Source organism: Schistocerca americana, chromosome 1 (assembly GCF_021461395.2).
Source record: "Schistocerca americana isolate TAMUIC-IGC-003095 chromosome 1, iqSchAmer2.1, whole genome shotgun sequence".
In the NCBI taxonomy this organism is placed as follows: domain Eukaryota; kingdom Metazoa; phylum Arthropoda; class Insecta; order Orthoptera; family Acrididae; genus Schistocerca; species Schistocerca americana.
Genome location: NC_060119.1, coordinates 794,826,517 through 794,848,512, shown reverse-complemented (window position 1 = coordinate 794,848,512; position 21,996 = coordinate 794,826,517). Strand labels below are relative to the sequence as shown.

Here is a 21,996-nt window from a genome sequence, read left to right as displayed (position 1 = left end):
AGTACCAGCACAGCAAGGCCGTTTTGGTTGATGTTACAAGACCAAATCAGTCAACCATCCAGACTGTTGCCCCCTGCAACTACTGAAAATGCTGCCCCTCTTTAGGAACCACACGTTTGTCTGGGATCTCAACAGATACCCCTCCATTGTGGTTGCACCTATGGTACAGCTGTCTGTATTGCTGAGGCATACAAGCCTCCCCACCAATGGCAAGATCCCATGGTTGGAAAAGGGTGGAAAATGTGGTTTCACAAGCTGGCGACCACCGAAACTGAGTCCCTTTGTGCAGCAATGCATGTTACGGCTAAGCATTTGTCACTGCCCTAGGCAAAAATTTCTGCTAGTAGGCAGCTTTGCTGAGCAATACCTGAAGTTGTTTGACTGGCATAGGGCATGGAAGTGACACAATAGTAGAAACATGTTGATGCAGGGGTTCGAAAGTGTCGTGAGAAACTTCAAACACAAGATAAGCAATAGAAGCTTGAAAAAATTGACATTTTTCTAAATTACAGTTCAACCCAACCACTTGGAGGATAGAAAAAAGAGCACAGATATTTTGTAAATGTTCCACAGTGAAGGTGCTGGAAAATACAAAGTTATCTAAATAGTTTGCACAACCCGGCACAGACGCTGTAAGTTGTTCCAAAAAAACTGAAAAATAGCGGGAGTCCTGGTGACTCCAAAAGGCAACCACAGGTATTGGTACAGTCTAAAAGTACTACTGACAACTAACATATGTTGTGACTCTCTATCTAAAGGGTGTTGTAATAGGCATCCGATAAGTCAATTTTTGAGAAAGATTGACCACCTGATTTTGCAAAGAGGTCATCTGGGCGCCGTATCAGGTATGCATCCATTATAGATGGTGCATTCACAGAAACTTTTAAATCACTGCAGAGGTTTAACCGATGAGACAGTTTCTTTATTATAACTAAGAGGGTAGACCATCCACATGATGCAATAGGCTGAACAGTGCCGGATTCTGTGAGGCAACATGATTCATCTTCGACTTGTTCCCTGAGTACGATTGGAACCAGACAGTCCCGGAAAAAGTGACACTGAGCTGAAGATTTCATGGTAATGAGTACTTGAAAAGTGTTGGGACACCCCAATCCAGTAGGGAACGAAGAGGAAAAATTCACACCATAGTGCATCTAGCTGTGTATATGGCACTTGTTCAGACACTAAATTCACATCATCTGAAATGGTAAAACCAAAACATTTAAAAGGTTGTTATCCAAAAAGATTCTCCGTATGTGTGTTATCTACAACAAGAAATGTAAGTGACTGGACTACTGACTTTTATGTCAGTGGAGCAGAGAATTGGCAGAGAATATGAATGAATGAATGAATGATCGTATGGCATTGTTAGCCAGGAGGCCCCATCTGGGGAAGTTCGGGCGCCGTGTTACAAGTCTTATTGCATGTGACGCCACATTGGGCGACTTGGGCGTTGATCTGGATGAGATGATGATGATAAGGACAACACAACACCCAGTCCACGAGCGGAAAAAATCTTCAACCCGGCTGGGAATCGAACCTGGGCCCGCTGCATGGGAGGCAAGCACATTACCACTAAGCTAAGCAGGCATACAGAGAATAGGAATACTCTATTTATTGCTGTTTACTAACTTTTGTAACACAGGGAGAAGTGAAGGGGAGCCCAAGTCCATGTAAGTTTGTGGCAACGTTACCGCAGTTCTTGCACCCACTTGCATATGCAGAACTTAATGAAAAACCATAACATAAATGAAAAGCTTGTTTGGTGTGGCAGAAATAGCTGATACAATGTTTAGTCCATATCTGCATCAGGATTGGTGTGCTGAATTTTTGCATTACAAACAGAAGCAATGTGATCTTTTTTGTTTCGATTATGACATGTAGCACAGTGTTTTGGAGAGTCTGGGTGTGCATGCTTAATGAAACAGTAATGGGAGGAAAGGAGTGTGCAATGTGTATGTTGCTGTTTACTTTATCAGTGCAGCTGTTGCTGGGAGTGAGGCCAGCCGCCTTGACGCTGTGATCCTGTGCGGGCCGCTGCGACCATATTTTGCCCCTGCGAACTATATGAAGCGTGGTGTGGAGGAGAGGGTTGAATTGCTGGTACCTCACACCATGACTCAGTTTGGTTGCCCACAGCTTGTGACATCTCAAATGACTGTGCAATTGCTAAAACTTTGGAAGGGATGGGTTTTCACACTATATGGTTCTTTATGTACATCGGACGTAATATGAAGATGGCGATGTAAGCCGTGGAGTTCAGCCACCCATGCTCGATAGAATTGACATTGTTGGTTCCTACAGTGGTAAAACTCAACCCGGGATGCAATAACATGGGTGTGCTTACAGCAGCATTTTGAAAGAAGTTCGCATGTTTGTTCAAACGTTACAGAAGATGGATGATCCTGCAAAAGGGCGAATTGACATAGAAATTGATACATTCTTGGCAATGGTTTGATTTTACAGTGCCTGTAATTGATAGTGCTACACTGTCTCAAATGATTCTTGCTTTTTGACAAGTTGAAGTAAAATGCCCTTTGTAACACCACCAGCCAGTGTGAGAATAAAAGGAGTACCAACCAGAGTAGAAATTCGCATGGAGGACAGGACCACACTTGTCGCCAATCATGTTGTAATTTGGTATAAGTACAACATGGCCAGTAGACTGAACGTAGATTTATTCCAGGGAAGCATTAACAACTTGAACACAGAGTTTAAGTAACACTCGGCAAGAACCAGTTAGAGCTATAGCAATACACATAGAGAACTGACTGCACTTTTAGCTTGTGCCCAAAATTCATTGTAATGTTGGTCAGGATACGATATCCTTCCATGCCCTTCCCTAATCCAACATTGTGCTCTGTTGCTAATGGCCTCCTTGTCGATGGTACATTAGACCCTAATATTCCTTTCTATTATATTCCAAAATTTTTCCTTGGCTGCTAAAGGATAGGAACCTAAAACTTTGTTCCCACACAGCATCTGTTTTAGTTCCATATTTTGCTATTGTTCTTTCAGGCATATCCTTAAATATTTTGAGTAATAAACTATTTTGAAACAAATAATGGTCAAAAATATATTTGCAGAAGAGTGAGATAACCCATGGAAAATACTGTATATTAAAGTGTTATCATCAAGAAAACAAAGATGGTTTGTATGCTTTCCTCGAACATCTCACAAATGATATTCTGCTGTTGGCAGGCAGTGGGTAAATAGAATCTTTGCAGTCATGTTGTGTGAAGCTAGCTTCCAAGAGTAAATTGCTATAGTCGTATCAAGCCTTTGTGCAATAAAGGTAACAGATAGGTGTGGGAGCAATCATTACTCTTTGCAAGATATTTTCTAGACATGAAAATTACTTGTTATCCAGCTAGTGTGAAACTGCTAATCGTAGGGCTCATAGTTCAGTGTTTTCAGACATTGGATCTAACTTTTCACCTTCTGCAATTACAAGGGTTGTAATTTTAATAGTGGCAACTACTTATTTACAGCTCGTACAAAATAGATACGTGTTTCAAAGTTTTACTGACCTTCAAAGTTGTCACCAGCATTGTGTATAACCCATTGCCAGCGATGCGGAAGTCGTAGGATACTCTTAGCAGTGCCAGTTGTGGTCACAGTTCGAGTGCCATGGTCTGTTACTCGACAAATTTGTAGCAGTTCTGAAGCGAATGCCATGAAGTGTTTCCTTCAGTTTAGAAATCGAGTTGAACTCACGAGGGCTTAAGTCAGGGCAGTGCAGTAGGTGGTATAGCACTTAGCAGCCCCATCAGTCAAACAAATCAGTAACAGCTTGCACTGTACATGCTTGAGCATTGTCCTACAAAATGATGGTCAGGTCCTGCAGAAAGTGTCATCACTTCTGTCTAAGCTTGTCGTAGGTTGTGTTCCAAAAATGAACAGCATAGAGAAAGAAGTGGTCACATTTTCTGCAGGATCTGAACATCATTTTACGGGACAGTGTGTGGATGCAAGCTGTTACTGATTTGTTTGACTGATGGGGCTGCTAAGTGCTATATCAACTACTGCACTCCCCTGACTTAAGACCTCGTGAGTTCAATTCGATTTCTAAACTGAAGGAAACACTTCATGGTATTCACTTCAGAACTGCTACAAAGTCATCGGGCAATAGACCGCGCCGCTTGAACTGAACACAACTGGCACTGCTAAGAGTATCCTACGACTTCCACATCACTGGCAATGAGTTATACACAGTGAGGTGACTACTTTGAAGGTCAGTAAAACTTTGAAACACACATCTATTTTCTACAAGCTGTAAATAAATAGTTGCCACTATTAAAGTTCCAATCCTCGTATTTATATACTGGCTAATTACAGAGATTGCTCAGTTACTTAATTATACCAATCTAATTTAAAGCAAACAGGAAGTCATGAGTGCACCATGTTTTGTAGAAATTGTTCCAAATCTTCCAGAGTTTTGCTTTACACGTCACTCCTTCTTACTGCCGCCTCCACCTCTAGGGGTTATGTCATCAGGGGTGTAACCAATGAGTCCCACAATCCTGAATACTATGGATTCAACACTAATGAAATCAGTTTTTGGTTTGATTAACCTGAAAAGGGCTAAGGATAAGAAAGGAATAGAAAACCAGCATAGCCATATAAGTGTACGGAAGCTGAAAGATGAAGGAAGCGGAATAGAGTAAATCCCAATTGATGAACAAAAAACCATGAAAGTGGAATGGGGTAGATTCAAGAGAACATTAATAAATGTGGCAGAAGTAGTTGGAGAGAGAACAAGCAACAAAAAGAAATGGAAGGAAACACCAAGCTGGAGTGAAGAAATGAAGGTATAGTGCAGTAGAAGAATAGAGCCTCTAGAGTATGGTTCCAGAATAGGGCAGTAAAGACAATAGAAGAATACCAGACAAGAAAGAAAGAGCAGTGGAGAGAAGACTATTGTGGGAAAATGGACTAGAATGGTGGAGGAAGACAGTGAATGTTCAAGAAAGGTCCTGTATGGGATGGTTAAAAATAAGAGACAGAATGATACAACAATGTTTGAATGGTGAGTGAAGGTGACAGAAGTAGAAAATGAGAAGGAACTGAAGATGAGGAGGGAGTATTTTTGAAGGACTCTAGAACATGAAAGGAGACTGGGCTGAGGAGGAAGGGAGAGGAACTGCTATTAGAAAAGGATGTGACAAGAAGAGAAGTGGAAGATGAAATAAGGGAGATGAAAGGAGGGAAGGTACCAGACTTTGATGAGCTGAGTGTGGAGATGATAACAGCAGGAGAGGCTCTATTGTGTGATGAAAATTGATTGGGAAGAGAAGAGGATCCCAAAAAAGTGGAAGAAGGGGAATAATTATCCTGATCTTCAAGAAAGGTAATAGAAAAGAGTGCAATAACTGTAGGGGAATTACATTGATGAACCATTGTGCAAAGATATTTTAGAAAATTTTGGAAACGTGGAATCGGGCAAAAATATAGGAAGAATGGCAGAACAACAACATGGGTTCAAAACAGGGATGTTCACAATAGCTTTTATTTTTGCTGTAAGGCAGCTACCAGAACACCAATATGAATATAAAAAGGTCTACTGATGGCCTTCCTGGACAGTGGAAAAGCTTATGGTAGTTTATGTAGAAACAAGGTATGGAAGTCCCTGGAGAACAGAGGAGTAGAAAAGCAGATTATATGGAGTCTTTCATTCTTATCCCAAATGTTAAGTCTCCCCTAACCCTGGGGTTTTGGGCGACTTTTCTGTAACTCTCCTCATTTCATAAACCTCACCAATCCTTTTCCTTCATCCCTCTTCCTTTGCCTTCAATCATTCTGCCAGAAAAAGGAGCCACTGGCTCTGAAGGCCTGTGTATTTCCATTTTTTTCCTCTTGCTGCTGCTTGGCTAGTAGATTTTTTATTTATGCCGTTATATTAGACTATATGAAGGATACAAGAAATTTATGATGGTAGAGTAACTGTTTGAAAGTGGGAGGCACTGGTAACCTTATCATTTAGCTCCCAGAGAGATCAGATTGGGTGGAACAGAAGAATTACTTTAGGCAGGAATGTGCACTTTCACTATTGCTCGTCATTGTGGTGATGTATGAGATAATAACCAGAGTGGTGCAAGTAATAGGTGAAGGGAACATGAAAGTGGTGGTGTTTGCAGATGAGTTGATGATCTGGGGAAACAAGGAGGAAATATAGGAGCAGTTGTACATATGGCAATAAATAGAAGGATATGAGATGAAATTTATCATAAGTAAATGTGAAATAATAATTAGAACTAGGAAGAAGGAGAGTCACAACTGGAATAACAATTGGTGGAGAACAACTGAGAAACCCCCCTGCGGGTTCGGGGGTAAGAATAGGCCCGCGGTATTCCTGCCTGTCGTAAGAGGTGACTAAAAGGAGTCTCAAATGTTTCGGCCTTAATGTGATGGTCCCCTAAGGGGTTTGACCACCACCTTTCAAAATTTTCTGTTAGTGCGTACCATTTGGGGAAGGACGCCTTACGTGGTGTATTATATATCCATCTTCTTGCCCTAAGACCTGGCACACCCGATATTGTCATGGAGTTGGACTTCCATCGAACTTCTGACCACATCGGCTGCAGTGTGTTCCAGATAGCATACATTCCCTCCATTGTGCACTTCCATCTTTGCCCTCGTGATGTACATAGATATTTTGACACCCGACATCCAGCACGGTAGCCAGTCCGTTGTGGTGGGGTTGTCATGTACCCTCTTGGTGGTAGCCCCGTGACTACACAGGGATCGCACTGCTGATGCCTGAGCTGCTACCTCCCCACGTATGCCGAGGAGTAGATGCCTATCCCTCTGGGGCGTCGGGACTCCCAGCAAAGGCCATCCTGCCAGGTGGTCTATGCTGCGGCTGGGTGGCACACGTGGGGAGAGCCCCTGGTCAGAGTGGGTGGCATCAGGGCGAATGACCCGCAATGAAGCGTGGTACATCATCTCTCGCTGGTGGGCCTCCACCAGCAGTCTCTAAGCGATAGCGATCGAGGTCTAACCTCAATGGGAAGAAATACGATCCGAGATCATTTCCCCCTCTGGCCACTCCATGGGAGGAACACATGGCACAAGACAGCAGTGGAGATTATTCACCCCAGTACCTTGTCTGTACGCGGGTTGATGGTGAATCTTTTATGCCAACCAAGCCTCAGTTTTTTGTGGAGCATTTAGAGGACAAGTTCGGGGAGGTGGAGGGCTTGTCCAAAATGCGCTCTGGGTCAGTTCTCATCAAAACAGCATCCTCTGCCCAGTCACAGAGGTTGCTCACTTGTGACGAGTTGGGGTATGTTTCTGTCGCCATCACTCCCCATAAAGGTTTAAACATGGTCCAGGGTATTATCTTCCACAGGGATCTTCTTCTACAGTCCGACGATTAACTACGCGCCAACCTAGAACGACGAGGTGTTCACTTCGTCCGCGTGTCCATCGGGGTCCGAGGGATAATCAGGTGGCCACCGGTGCCTTCATCTTGGCCTTTGAGGGTGATGTCTTACCCGAAAAGGTCAAGGTGATGGTTTACCGCTGTGATGTGAAACCCTATATCCCTCCTCCGATGCAGTGTTTTAAATGCTGGAAGTTCAGACACGTCATCCCGCTGTACTTCCAGCATCACGTGTAGAGATTGTGGACGTCCTTCGCATCCCAAAACTCCATGTGCCCCGCCTCCTATCTGTGTTAACTGCGGAGAACACCATTCCCCCTGCTCGCCGGACTGTAGGATATTCCAGAAAGAAAGGAAGATAATGGAATATAAGACCCTGGACCACCTGACCTACCCTGAGGCTAGGGGGAAATATGAGCGGTTACATCCTGTGCCAATGACATCCACCTATGCCGCGGCCGCAACACCTGTTCGAACCTCTGCCGTGTCGTCCCCTACCATTCGACCTCAGCTCTGTCAGAATTCACAGGCCCCCTTGGTTGTGGGGGGCACTTCTCTCCCTGTTGCTCCTGCTCCATCTACTTCAGGAGCAACACCCCCCAAACCATCGGGGACATCAGTTCCCCCTTCCCAGCCGGAGAAGCGTAAGACTTCTTCAGCTTCTCTCACCAGGAAGGGGTCCCTTGGGGACCTCCCTTCGCAAGTTCCGACCGGTTTAAAAGCGGACATGCGCAAATGGCTCAAACAACCACCGGTCGCTGATCGTAGGGCCTCACGGTCGTCGTCCGTCCCTGAGACTGACCCAATGAAGCCCATGAAGCCTGATCCACCGAAGGCACAGCGCGACAAGCAGAAAAAGAAGAAAGTCCCCAAGACCAACAACATTGCGGTGGCACCCGTCCCACCGCTTCCTACAAGCTCTGCGTCTGTGGACGAGGTGGAGATTCTGGCGTCTGCTGAGGACCTCGATCTCGCCGGTCCCTCAGACGCCATGGATAGCTCTAGCACTGATGCTCAATTGGAGGCAGCAGGTGACCCAGCGGCGTAATCTGCCTTCCAAGTCCTGTCACGTCTTTCTCAGACATGGATAATACCATCTTCCAGTGGAACTGCAGCGGTTTCTTCCACCATCTAGCTGAGCTCCGACAACTTATCAGCTGTCACCCTTTCTTCTGCATTGCTATTCAGGAAACTTAGTTTCCAGCAATGCGAACCCCCACCCTCTGTGGCTATCGGGGTTATTATAAGAACCGGGCAGCTTATGAAAGGGTGTCTGGTGGCGTCTGCATCTATGTCCTTAACTCTCTTCACAGCGAGTCTGTACCTCTACAAACAGCTTTAGAGGCTGTCGCTGTTCGGGTGTGGACGCCACAGGCTGTTACTGTCTGCAGTCTTTACCTTCCACCGGATGGTGCTGTCGCACAGCATATCCTGGCTGCTCTGATAGCCCAATTGCCGTCACCTTTCTTGTTACTGGGCGACTTCAACGCCCATAACCCTCTGTGGGGTGGGTCAGTAGCGACAGGTCGAGACGCCACCATTGAGCATTTATTGGCACAGCTCGATCTTTGGCTTTTAAATGATGGTTCCTTCACACACTTCAGCGTGGTGCATGGCACGTACTCCACCATTGACCTTTCGATCTGCAGCCCTAGCCTCTTACTGTCTGTCCAATGGAGAGTGCATGATGACGTGTGTGGTAGTGACCACTTTCCGATCTTTCTATCACTGGCACAGCGTCAGTCTTCTCTGCGCCCTTGCAGGTGGGCTATGAATAAGGCTGGCTGGGACTTATTTTCCTCCACTGCCACTATTGCACCTCTCTCTAGTGATGACATTGATGCGGTGGTTCAATCGGTCACCACTGGCATCGTTATTGCCGCCGAATCTGCCATTCCCCATTCTTCTGGGTCCCCTCGGCAGCGGACTGTGCCTTGGTGGTTGCCTAAGATCGCTGAAGCGATTAAAGATCGCTGGCGGGCGCTCCAGCGTCACAAGCGACATCCCTCCATCGACCACCTTATCGCCTTCAAACGGCTGCGTGCATGGCCCGCCTCCTTATCCGCCAAGACAAGCAGGAGTGCTGGGAGCGGTTGTCCACCATTGGCCTCCATGTCTCTCCATCGCAGGTCTGGGTGAAGATCTGACGCCTCTATGGCTATCGGACCCCTGTCAGTGTCCCTGCGCTCTCACTGAATGGAGCAGTTTGTACAGACTCCGACGAAATTGCCAACAGCTTGGCAGAGCATTTTGCTCTTAGTTCCGCTTCTTCCAATTACCCACTGGCCTTCCGCTCCATTAAAGAGCGGATGGAATGTCGGAGCCTTTCTTTTTGCACCCATCATTCTAAATCCTACAATGCTCCATTCAGTGAGTGGGAATTTCGCAGTGCCCTAGCCGCTTGCCCTGATACCGCTCCTGGGCCAGATCGCATCCACTGTCAGATGCTGAAACACCTTTCAGTGGACTGCAAGCGACGCCTCCTCGGCCTTTACAACCGTCTCTGGGTCGAGGGTGAGTTTCCGTCGCAGTGGCAGGAAAGCATTGTCATCCCCATTTTGAAACCGGGCAAGAGCCCTTTGGAGGTGGACAGCTACCGCCCCATTAGCCTCACCAACATTCTTTGCAAGCTTCTCGGAACGGATAGTGAGCCGGCGCTTGAATTGGGTACTGGAGTCTCGGGGCCTTCTGGCTCCCTCTCAGGGTGGGTTCCGTAAAGGCCGCTCCGCCACTGACAATCTGGTGAGTCTGGAGTTGGCCATCCGTACTGCCTTTGCCCGCCATCAGCACCTGGTCGCTGTCTTTTTCGACATGCGGAAGGCGTACGATACGACATGGCATCATCACATACTTTCTACGCTTCATGAATGGGGTCTTCGGGGCCCTCTGCCGATCTTTATTCGAAATTTTCTGTCGTATCGTACCTTCCGCGTGCAAGTCGCGGCCTCTCATAGTTCCTCCCGAGTCCAGGAGAACGGGGTACCACAGGGATCTGTCTTCAGTGTCTGCCTGTTTTTAATCGCAATAAACGGTTTCGCCGCAGCGGTGGGAAATTCTGTCTCCGCTTCCCTGTATGCTGACGACTTCTGCCTTTACTACAGCTCTACTGGCATTGCAGCTGTTGAACGTCAGCTACATTGCGCTATCCACAAGGTGCAGTCTTGGGCTGTAGCGCATGGTTTTCAGTTCTTGGCTGCCAAGACCCGCGTTATGCATTTCTGCCGGCGCCGAACAGTCCATCCTGAGCTGCAGCTTTATCTTGCCGACGAACTGCTTGCTGTGGTGGAGACCCACAGGTTTTTGGGTGTAGTTTTTGATGCCCAGTTGACTTAGCTGCCTCATATTCGGCAGCTTAAACAGGCATGTTGGCGCCATCTAAATGCTCTGAGATGCTTGAGCCACACCCGCTGGGGCGCCGACCGATCTACCCTGTTACGGCTCTACCAGGCGTTAATCCAGTCCCGTCTGGATTATGGGAGCCTGGCTTATGGCTCAGCATCCCCATCTGCGTTGCGGGTGCTGGACCCAATCCTCCACAGCGGGATACGCCTTGCCACTGGTGCTTTCCGTACCAGCCCTGTGGACAGCATACTAGTGGAGGCAGGTGTCCCTCCACTGCGGTTACGGCGCCAACGTTTGCTGGCCGCTTATGCTGCCCATGTTTTCAGCTTGCCCGGGCATCCTAACTATCGGCTACTATTCCCACAGTCGCACCTCCTTCTTCCAGAACGCAGGTCCAGGGCTGGATGTACGATCGCGGTCCGTGTCCGAGAGCTTCTCTCCGGGCTTGGGGCTTTACCTCTTCCGCCTCCTTTCCGGGCACCTCTGCATACACCCCCGTGGTGTGTGCCTCGCCCTCGCCTTCAGATGGAATTGGCACAGGGCCCAAAGGACTCAGTCCCTCCGGAGGCCTTCCGCCGCCGCTTTCTTTCTCTCCTTGCAATGTATCAGGGCTCTGACATTGCGTACACTGACGGCTCGATGGTTGCTGGTCGGGTCGGTTATGCGCTTACTCTAGGGGACCATTCAGAACAACGCTCATTGCCGGCTGGCTGCAGCTTTTACACTGCTGAGCTGGTCGCCATCTTTCATACCCTAGAGTATATCCACTCATGCTCAGGTGAGTCCTTCGTGATCTGTAGCGATTCCCTGAGCGGTTTACGAGCTTTGGGACGCTGAATGGCGCGATCGGATCACGCCAAATAAACTCCGTGCCATTAAGGAGACAACGACTGTGTGGCGGTCATCCATGCAAGCCAACCGCAGGGACTCAGTCGTCCTTTGTCAGCTCCGCATTGGCCACTCCTGGCTGATACACAGTTACTTACTGTGTCGGGAGGACCCTCCTCTGTGTCGCTGCGGGGCGGCTTTGACAGTGGCCCACATTTTGTTGGCTTGCCCCCTTTTAGCTGTGGTCAGGCAGACATTTGCGCTGCCTGATATGCTCCCTGCCCTTTTAACTGATGACCCTGCTATGGCTGGCTTAGTTTTACATTTTATTCGGGCAGGGGGTTTTTATCGTTTAATATGAGTGTTTATGTTTTATTTTATTGTTTTGTGTTGATTCTGGCCTTTGGCCTACGGTTTTAAACTGAGTTTTTAATGTGTTCTTGGTGGTTGGCTTTTCTTTTTTCTTCTATGGTCGGCCAACCATGGCCACACTCCGTGTGATTTTAATTTGTTACGTCTGTTCTTTGTCTGAGTTTTTCTTGTCCTGTGTTGTCTGTTGTCTCTATTATCCGTTTTTACTCTGTGTGGTAGTTTTTAAGCTTTGGAACAAGGGACCGATGACCGTAGCAGTCTGGTCCCTTTAATCCCCACAAACCAAACCAACAACTGAGAAAAGTGGAGACTTTCAAGTACATGGCAAGCTTAGTTTAAAAAATGGAAGAAATGACAGAGAAATAAATGAGCATTGCAGACAAGCAGACGCGTTTTATAGGAGTATATGTGGATCAAGGATGAGCCTCAAAACAGCAAAAAGGTTATATGTCGGACATACTATTTTCCAGTCCTGATGTGTGCATCAGAGACCTGGGTGATGAAAAGAAGAGAGAGTGAAGCAAAATACAAGCTAATGAGATGAAATTCTTGAGAACTAGTATTGGAAAGACAAAGAGGGATAGGTTAAGGAATGAGAGTATCAAGGAATTAGTAAAGAAGGAACCATCATAGGAGGGGATTGAGGAATCAAATCTTTGATGACCTGGAGATATTAAGTGAATGGAGCAGAAGAGGATACCCAGGAAGATAAGAGAGATGAAAAGGAAAGGGAAAATATCAAGAGGAATACCAAGAGACAGACAGCTAGAAGGAGTGAAGGACTGTGTGGAAAAGAAAGGTGAAAACTGGATTAGGCTGTAGATGGGAAGACGGTAGGCAACAGAAAGGCTTAGGTTCCAAGCAGATCCAGCCAGCGGCTGGAAACTATGTAAGATGATGATGAATATTTTATGTAGTTTTGTGAAGCTCTCTGCTGGCATTAACAAAATAATTTTATAGTGGTTCAATTCTTACGTAAAGAATTTGTTTATGCTTGTGCAAAGTTCTGAATTATCTATCTGCTTTTTAAAAAGTGTTGTTGCAATGCTTGTTTGGTATTGCTAGTGGCTAAATGCTAATGATGTTATGATATCTGGTTTCTGGTATGAAGACAAGACTGAATAAATGTCTGATAAGATGTCATTAATGCCACAACATTTTGATTTCCCAAGTAAACTGTTTTAGAGTCATCAGGTTGGATTCCATTGTAACCATTGTGCACAGCGAATGTGATGTAATTCGAACAGGAAGGAACTCAGCAGTCAGTCACAATTCAGTCTGTACTTAATTGCAGATCTAAATTTCAGCTACAGTATAACTGTCAATCAGTGCATATGAGCTGAGTCATGAGCCTCAATATGCTTTTAAATGCACATGTTATTGCATAACCTTAGCACGTACATAGCTGTTTCGAGTAGATGCAAGCTAAGATACAAGCTAGTACTGCTGACAGACACTTTACTTTTGTAAGTGTCTGTCTGTGGTACTACACGATTTGCGAAGGAAGATACAAAAGCCTTCTACTTACTAAGGTGCAGCAAAGTCACACCTACAAGGCCACTAGACAACAGCATGAAGCATCTACTTCATGTGAGTTTTTCTTAGGCACCATTCTTCTTTCATCTTTGCACTGTGCATTTTCTTCTTTTCTTCCAATCAAGTTTTTCCTGTCTTGAATCTCTTGCTCTCTTGGTTTAGTTTCCACTTGAGAAGTTTCTGGTTGAATCTTTGTCTGTCTTCCATATTTCTGAGTGTGTTATACCAGGACATTTTTGACTTCGGTGATCCACTTTATGTTCTTAATGCTTTCTGTGTACTCCAAGATCTGTTTAGTTTGTTGGGTGTCTGGCATTCTTTCGATGTGCCCGTAAAATTTCAATTGATGTTGCTTCACGTTACATAGTATGTTAGATACCTGCTCGGCCTCCTGTCTTCTCTGCAGTCTGTACCCTTGTTCTCTCTTATTGGGCTGTAGTATTTTGACTGATTCTTATTTCGAGTTTCTTGATATTTTGTAATGCATATTTCCAATCCATGACCAGCATTTCTGATGCAGTAAGGTTAATGGCTTGATGAAGTGTTGTAATGCCTCACTTTTACATTACATTCTAAGCATGATTTATTGTAAATGTTGCCATTCTTCTACAATGCTCTAGTCATCATTTGATTTCTCTATTAGTGCGCTTCTTTATCTATCCCATTTGCCTGTATCATTTGTGAACTCTTCCGGTCTCTCAACATTTTGTCATGATCTTTTTAGTTTGACACGTGTTCTGTTTTACTGAAGGTGATCTATATTCTGACCTTTTCAGTCTTCTCTTGCAGGACCTGGATTTGTTTTATTCTACTTTCTCTGTTATCTGTGAGTATTACCAGATCATAAGCCAGTCTCAGACAGCCAACACCTAGGTCCTTTGTTTTCCTTCCTAGCCTGATTGATTTGTAAAGTCCCTGTATCGTCAGTTCTTTTTCCCATTCCCTGACAGCTTTATGTAATAATATATTGAACAGTAATGGTTAAATACTATCACCCTGTCTCACTGTAGTCCTAACCTTGAAGGACTCTGATAACTCTAACGTAAATTAAATTTTGGATGTGGCATTTGTTAGTGTCTGCCTGATAATGTCTCTATTTTCTAATCAAGTCCCCTCTCTTCTAGTTCCTGGATAAGTGATGGTCTATCTATAGAGCTGTATGCCTTTCAAAAATCTGCAGTGGTGCACATGGTCTCTGCTGATATTATTATTATTATTATTATTATTTAAATATGGCAGCAGAAAAGAGAGAATGAGACAATTCAAGAATTCAGTATTTCAGTACTCAGAACCTTAGATTATGTAGAACACATTTGGAGAAAACAGCAACATTGAAAAGTTTGCAAAGTTTTACATTGAATTAACTCTTCATAAAGATTTAATCTGCAATAAAAAACTCTTGTATTTCCAAGTAAGCGCAGAAAGATACGTATATAGCTTCTTTTCCGTGTTTACGTTGTAGATTCTTACTTAAATTGCGTGTGAGTTTCGTATAGGAAGTGTAATTTCGAGTTTTAGTTACTGTAATCGTAAATTCAAGCAGATTGTAGTGCAGTCATTAGGCATTTGTACAGGTTAGTTCATACATTCTTTGCGTGTTTCCCTTGCTTTATCTAGGCATGGACTCGTGTTTCAGTAACTGTTGTTCAACGTTGATTAGAATGGACAGGGACTGTGATTGCTGTGTTCGGATGAGGGCTGAGTTGGCATCCCTTCACTCACAGCTGCAGGCGGCACTGACTTCGGTCGCACAGCTTGAGGCTGTTGCCAATGGGCACCACTGTGGGGAGCCGGACTTGGGTATCACGGGGATGTCAACCTCGTCCCGTCTGTCCCCAGATCGGTCTGCCGCTGTGGTTGCCCCAGTTGCTGCCCGCAGTGGGGCTGAGCCCTCGCCTGTGGTTGATTGGGAGGTCATTCCAAGGCATGGCAGGCAGCGAAAGACGTCCCCGGAGGCTGATTAGAAAGCCTCCCTGGTGCGTCTGACAAACAGGTTTCAGGTAATATCTCTGGCTGAGCCAGATGCAGCTGCCTGCCCTGTTTCAGAGGATGATTCTCAGCCTTCAAGGTCCGGGCAATCACAGAGGGTGGGCTTATTGGTAGTTGGGAGCTCCAATGTTAGGTGCGTAATGGGGCCCCTTAGGGATATGTCGGCTAAGGAGGGGAAGAAATCCAGTGTGCACTCTGTGTGCATTCCAGGTGGAGTCATTCCTGATGTGGAAAGGGTCCTTCCAGAAGAGCACAGGGTGCAGCCAGCTGCAGGTGGTGGCACATGTCGGTATTAATGTCGTGTGTCACTTTGGATCTGAGGAAATTCTCTCTGGATTCCAGCGGCTATCTGATTTGGTGAAGACTGCCGGTCTTGCTTAACGAGATGAAGGCAGAGCTCACCATCTGCAGCATCGTTGACAGAACTGACTGCGGACTTTTGGTGCAGAGCCGGGTGGAGGGTCTGAATCAGAGGCTGACGGTTTTGCGACCGTGTTGGCTGCAGATTCCTTGACTTGCGCCATAGGGTGGTGGGGTTTCGGGTTCCGCTGAATAGGTCAGGAGTTCACTACACTCAGCTGGCGGCTACACGGGTAGCGGAGGCTGTGTGGCGTGGACTGGGCGGTTTTTTGGGTTAGAAGGCCTCGGGAAAGTAAAGGGTGGGCTGCAATCTCAAAGGGTGCATGGCAAATACAGGACGTGCTTGGATCAAGGAACAGTCAGAATTGTAGTTGTAAATTGTTGTAGTTGTGCTGGGAAAGTCCCTGAGCTTCAAGCGCTAATAGAAAGCACAGAAGCTGAAATCATTATAGATACAGAAAGCTGGCTAAAGCCTGAAATAAGTTCTGCAGAAATTTTTCCGAAGTCTCAGACAGAGTTCAGGAAAGATAGATTAGGCAGAATTGGTGGTGGGTTGCTTGTGTCTGCCAGTAGTGGTTTATCTTGTAGTGAAGTCGAAGTAGATATTCCGTGTGAATTGGTATGGGTGGAGGTTATACTTAACAGCCGAACCCCCAGACTCCGATGATACAGTTGCTGAACAGTTCAGAGGAAATTTGAATCTAGTAACAAATAAATACCCCACTCATACGGTTATAGTTGGTGGGGACTTCAACCTTCCCTCGATATGTTGGCAAAAATACTTGTTCAAAACCGGTGGTAGGCAGAAAACATCTTCCGAGATTGTCCTAAATGCTTTCTCCGAAAATCATTTCGATCAGTTAGTCCACGAACCCATGCGAATTGTAAATGGTTGCGAAAACACACTTGACCTCTTAGCCACAAACAATCCAGAGCTAATAGAGAGCATCATGACTGATACAGGGATTAGTGAACACAAGGTCGTTGTAGCTAGGCTCAATACCGTTTCTTCCAAATCCACCAGAAACAAACACAAAATAATTTTATTTAAAAAAGCAGATAAAGTGTCACGAGAAGCCTTCCTAAGAGACAATCTCCATTCCTTCCGAGCTGACTATGCAAATGTAGACGAGATGTGGCTCAAAATTAAAGATGTAGTAGCAACTGCAATTGAGAGATTCATACCTCATAAATTGGTAAGAGATGGAGCTGATCCCCCATGGTACACAAAACAGATCCGAACGCTGTTGCAGAGGCAATGGAAAAAGCATGTGAAGTTCAGAAGAACGCGAAATCCTGAAGATTTGCTAAAATTTACAGACGTGCGAAATTTGGCACGGACTTCAATGCGAGATGCCTTTAATAGGTTCCACAACGAAACATTGTCTCGAAATTTTGTAGAAAATCCGAAGAAATTCTGGTCGTATGTAAAGTACACAAGCGGCAAGACGCAGTCAATACCTTCGCTGCGCAGTGCCGATGGTACTGTTACCGACGACTGTGCCACTAAAGCGGATTTATTGAACGCATTTTTCTGAAATTCCTTCACCAGGGAAGATGAATGGAATATTCCAGAATTTGAAACACGAACAGCTGCTAGCATGAGTTTCTTAGAAGTAGATACCTTAGGGGTTGCGAAGTAACTCAAATCGCTTGATACGGGCAAGTCTTCAGGTCCAGATTGTATACCGATTTGGTTCCTTTCAGATTACGCTGATACAATAGCTCCCTACTTAGCAATCATATACAACCGCTCACTCACCGATAGATCTGTACATACAGATTGGAAAATTGCGCAGGTCGCACCAGTGTTTAAGAAGGGTAGTAGGAGTAATCCATCGAACTACAGACCTATATCATTGACGTCGGTTTGCATTAGGGTTTTGGAGCATATACTGTATTCAAACATTATGAATCACCTCGAAGGGAACGATCTATTGATACGTAATCAGCATGGTTTCAGAAAACATTGTTCTTGTGCAACACAGCTAGCTCTTTATTCGCACGAAGTAATGGCCGCTATCGACAGGGGATCTCAAGTTGATTCCGTATTTCTAGATTTCTAGAAAGCTTTTGACACCGTTCCTCACAAGCGACTTCTAATCAAGCTGCGGGCCTATGGGGTATCGTCTCAGTTGTGCGACTGGATTCGTGATTTCCTGTCAGGAAGGTCGCAGTTCGTAGTAATAGACGGCAAATCATCGAGTAAAACTGAAGTGATATGAGGTGTTCCCCAGGGAAGCGTCCTGGGACCTCTGCTGTTCCTGATCTATATAAATGACCTGGGTGACAATCTGAGCAATTCTCTTAGGTTGTTCGCAGATGATGCTGTAATTTACCGTCTAGTAAGGTCATCCGAAGACCAGTATCAGTTGCAAAGCGATTTAGAAAAGATTGCTGTATGGTGTGGCAGGTGGCAGTTGATGCTAAATAACAAAAAGTGTGAGGTGATCCACATGAGTTCCAAAAGAAATGTGTTGGAATTCAATTACTCGATAAATAGTACAACTCTCAAGGCTGTCAATTCAACTATGTACTTGGGTGTTAAAATTACGAACAACTTCAGTTGGAAAGACCACATAGATAATATTGTGGGGAAGGCAAGCCAAAGGTTGCGTTTCATTGGCAGGACACTTATAAGATGCAACGAGTCCACTAAAGACACAGCTTACACTACACTCGCTCGTCCTCTGTTAGAATATTGCTGCGCGGTGTGGGATCCTTACCAGGTGAGATTGACGGAGGACATCGAAAGGGTGCAAAAAAGGGCAGCTCGTTTTGTATTATCACGTAATAGGGGAGACAGTGTGGCAGATATGATACGCGAGTTGGGATGGAAGTCATTAAAGCAAAGACGTTTTTCGTCGCGGCGAGATCTATTTACGAAATTTCAGTCACCAACTTTCTCTTCCAAATGTGAAAATATTTTGTTGAGCCCAACCTACACAGGTAGTAATGATCTTAAAAATAAAATAAGAGAAATCAGAGCTCGAACAGAAAGGTTTAGATGTTCATTTTTCCCGCGCGCTTTTCGGGAATGGAATGGTAGAGAGATAGTATGATTGTGGTTCGATGAACCCTCTGCCAAGCACTTAAATGTGAATTGCAGAGTAATCATGTAGATGTAGATGTAGATATAAGATGAACATCAACAAAAGCAAAACGAGGATAATGGAATGTAGTCGAATTAAATTGGGTGATGCTGAGAGAATTAGATTAGGAAATGAGACCCTTAAAGTAGTAAATGAGTTCTGCTATTTTTGGAGCAAAATAACTGATGATGGTCGAAGTAGAGAGGATATAAAATGTAGACTGGCAATGGCAAGGAAAGTGTTTCTGAAGAAGAGAAATTTGTTAATATCTAGTAGAGATTTAAGTGTCAGAAAGTCGTTTCTGAAAGTATTTGTATGGAATGTAGCCGTGTATGGAAATGAAACATGGACGATAACTAGTTTGGACAAGAAGAGAATAGAAGCTTTCGAAATGTGGTGCTACAGAAGAATGCTGAAGATAAGGTGGGTAGATCACGTAACTAATGAGGAGGTATTGAATAGGATTGGGGAGAAGAGAAGTTTGTGGCACAACTTGACTAGAAGAAGGGATCGGTTGGTAGGACATGTTTTGAGGCATCAAGGGATCACCAATTTAGTATTGGAGGGCAGTGTGGAGGGTAAAAATCGTAGAGGGAGACCAAGAGATGAATACACTAAACAGATTGAGAAGGATGTAGTTAGCAGTAGGTACTGGGAGATGAAGAAGCTTGCACAGGTTAGCGTAGCAGGGAGAGCTGCAGCAAACCAGTCTCTGGACTGAAGACAACAACAACAACATTTCTAAGAATTTCTCAGTTTTTAATAAAGTGTGATGAATAATGATCACATTTGACATCCCTACAGACAGAAAAGAGAGAGAGAGAGAGAGAGAGAGAGAGAGAGAGAGAGAGACAATCAGCTGTTGCTGTTGAGCTTATGTTTGTTATAACATAATTGATAATAAGGGCAAAAGGAAATGTTCTCAGCATGGACTAGAGATGACTTTGATATCCAATAATTTTTTTAAAAATGTTGCTATGTGTTATGCAATCACGCAAGTCAAGTGTCACCACAGTCTGTGGAGTATATTTGTTTATACTGCTTATTAAGGTAGTCATGTTGCGTGAGTTTTGTTCATATTGATAGCCTGAAATACCATGCTGTCATCAGATTCTCTGTATTGGAAAGTTTAAGAGAAGTTACCAAAGGTTTATAAGGAGTTTGGTCTTTCATTCACAAAATGTAATGTGACTGTACTTCTCTTCAAGACAATCCACAGAGAATAATGTCCCAAAGAGGAAGTTTCCACAAAAAAAAAAGTTCACTTCCCAGAATAATGGATCTGCCCATAGTAAAAGTGAGGCCTTTTGAACATAGTGTTGGAAGATCAACCTTATTCACCTGATTTGGTAACCTCTGACGCTCATCTCTCCCACAAAATTTTTCTGTAAAACCCATAACCTTTCCTACTAATTAGTTCCTGCACTTTTATTTAATCTGTACAATATTTTCTTAGTGGACAATATGAAAAAGTAAATGTTTCATCTTTCGTATGAATTTAAGCAATGGTTTAAGGTCATCCAGTAATATAACTATTTTTTCATCACTGATGTACGTAAGGAAGACATCAGTGTGTGAATCTCTGTTTTATTTTGCTGACTTTTGACAGTTGTGTTTAAGCAGGTGTGAAATCATAAATCTCCCTCTCATGTTTCCTCTCTCAAATCTTCTGAAAGTAATATTATTGTTATTGTTGTGGTCCTTATTCTGAAACTGGCTTCATGCAACTCTCCATGCTAGTCTGTCTTGCGTAAGTCTCTTCATCTCTGCGTAACTACTGCAGCTGACATGAATTTGAACCTCTTTACTATAGTCAAACGTTGGACTCTCTCTACAATTTTTAGCCCACACACTTCCCTCCATTACCAAATTAATTATTCATTATGATTTTAATGACACAAATTTTTGCCCACAGTTACCATTGTTATCCATCAAAAGTGGTATTTCCTTTTTGAACACCATTTGATGCAATGTTTCCATGCCATCATTAATTAGTACAAGGTACAACTTTCTCACTGTTTGGTAATATACTGAGTTTGTAATACAGACTCTTCATGGTTCTTGTTTAACGAGGCATTTTTTCTGAAAACTTCATTTGCTCCAGGTCTACATTGTTGCCACTGTGGACATTTTTTTTTCTTTCTTACTTTTGCAGACTCTGTTGTATGTTGACTTCTGCATTGGTCTTTTTACTTAAAGAACTTATGACCTTGGAAAATGGAAATGAGCATTTGGCGTCATTGGCCGCCTTTGTACAGATCTTATTACATTCGACACCACATTGGGCGACATGTGCGTTGGATGGTGATTAAATGATGATGAAGACAACACAACACCCAGTCCCTGAACAGAGAAAATCTCCGACCCAGCCACGAATCGAACCCGGGCCCTTAGTACGGCAATCTGTCACGCTGACCACTCAGCTATCGGGGCGGACACGTAGGGACTTATGTCAGTCTTACCATTTAATACTCAGTCTATCATTGTAATATAGGTTATGGAAAGTTTTGGCAGAATGTAAATAATTTAGGAATAAAGGTAAGTGAACAGGAGAGAAGGGGAGCACCTCCCACATCACCCAAACTCATCCCAGATTAGAGCGACTGAACCATATCCTTTGCCAACACTTTGACTATCTATTATCATGCCCAGAAATTAAGGACTCATATGCACAAACCTCTCTGCCCCTCCTAAAATGATAATCTGATGCTCACTCTACCTACACAATATTCTGGTCCATCCTATGCCGATCCCATGCCACATGGTTCATATCACTGTCGAGACCAAGCTGCATGACCTGCCTGGTTCCCTCACCCAGCACATCCTACTCTAACCCATCACAGGCTTATCCTATTGTGTCAGAAGCAAGGCCAACTGTTAAAGAGGCCATGACATATATCAGCCCTGCTGCAACTTCTGGATAGCATTTTTGTGGGCATGGCCACCAACCAACAATCCACTCAAATAAATGGCCAATGCTAAACTGTGGCCAAGAGCAGACAACATGCCCTTGAGCTCAACATGCTTGATTTCAATGGCTGCTTCAAAACCTGTGTTATCTGTCTACTTCCCCTCAGCACTAACTTTTGTGAA

General features: G+C 44.5%; 1 protein-coding gene across 2 annotated transcripts in view; it reads left to right on the top strand.

Moving 5' to 3' along the window:
- LOC124545589 (WD repeat-containing protein 74) overlaps window positions 1-21,996 on the top strand; it is a 98,325-nt gene that overhangs the window by 35,239 nt on the left and 41,090 nt on the right. The gene's annotated exons all lie outside the window — the stretch shown is intronic.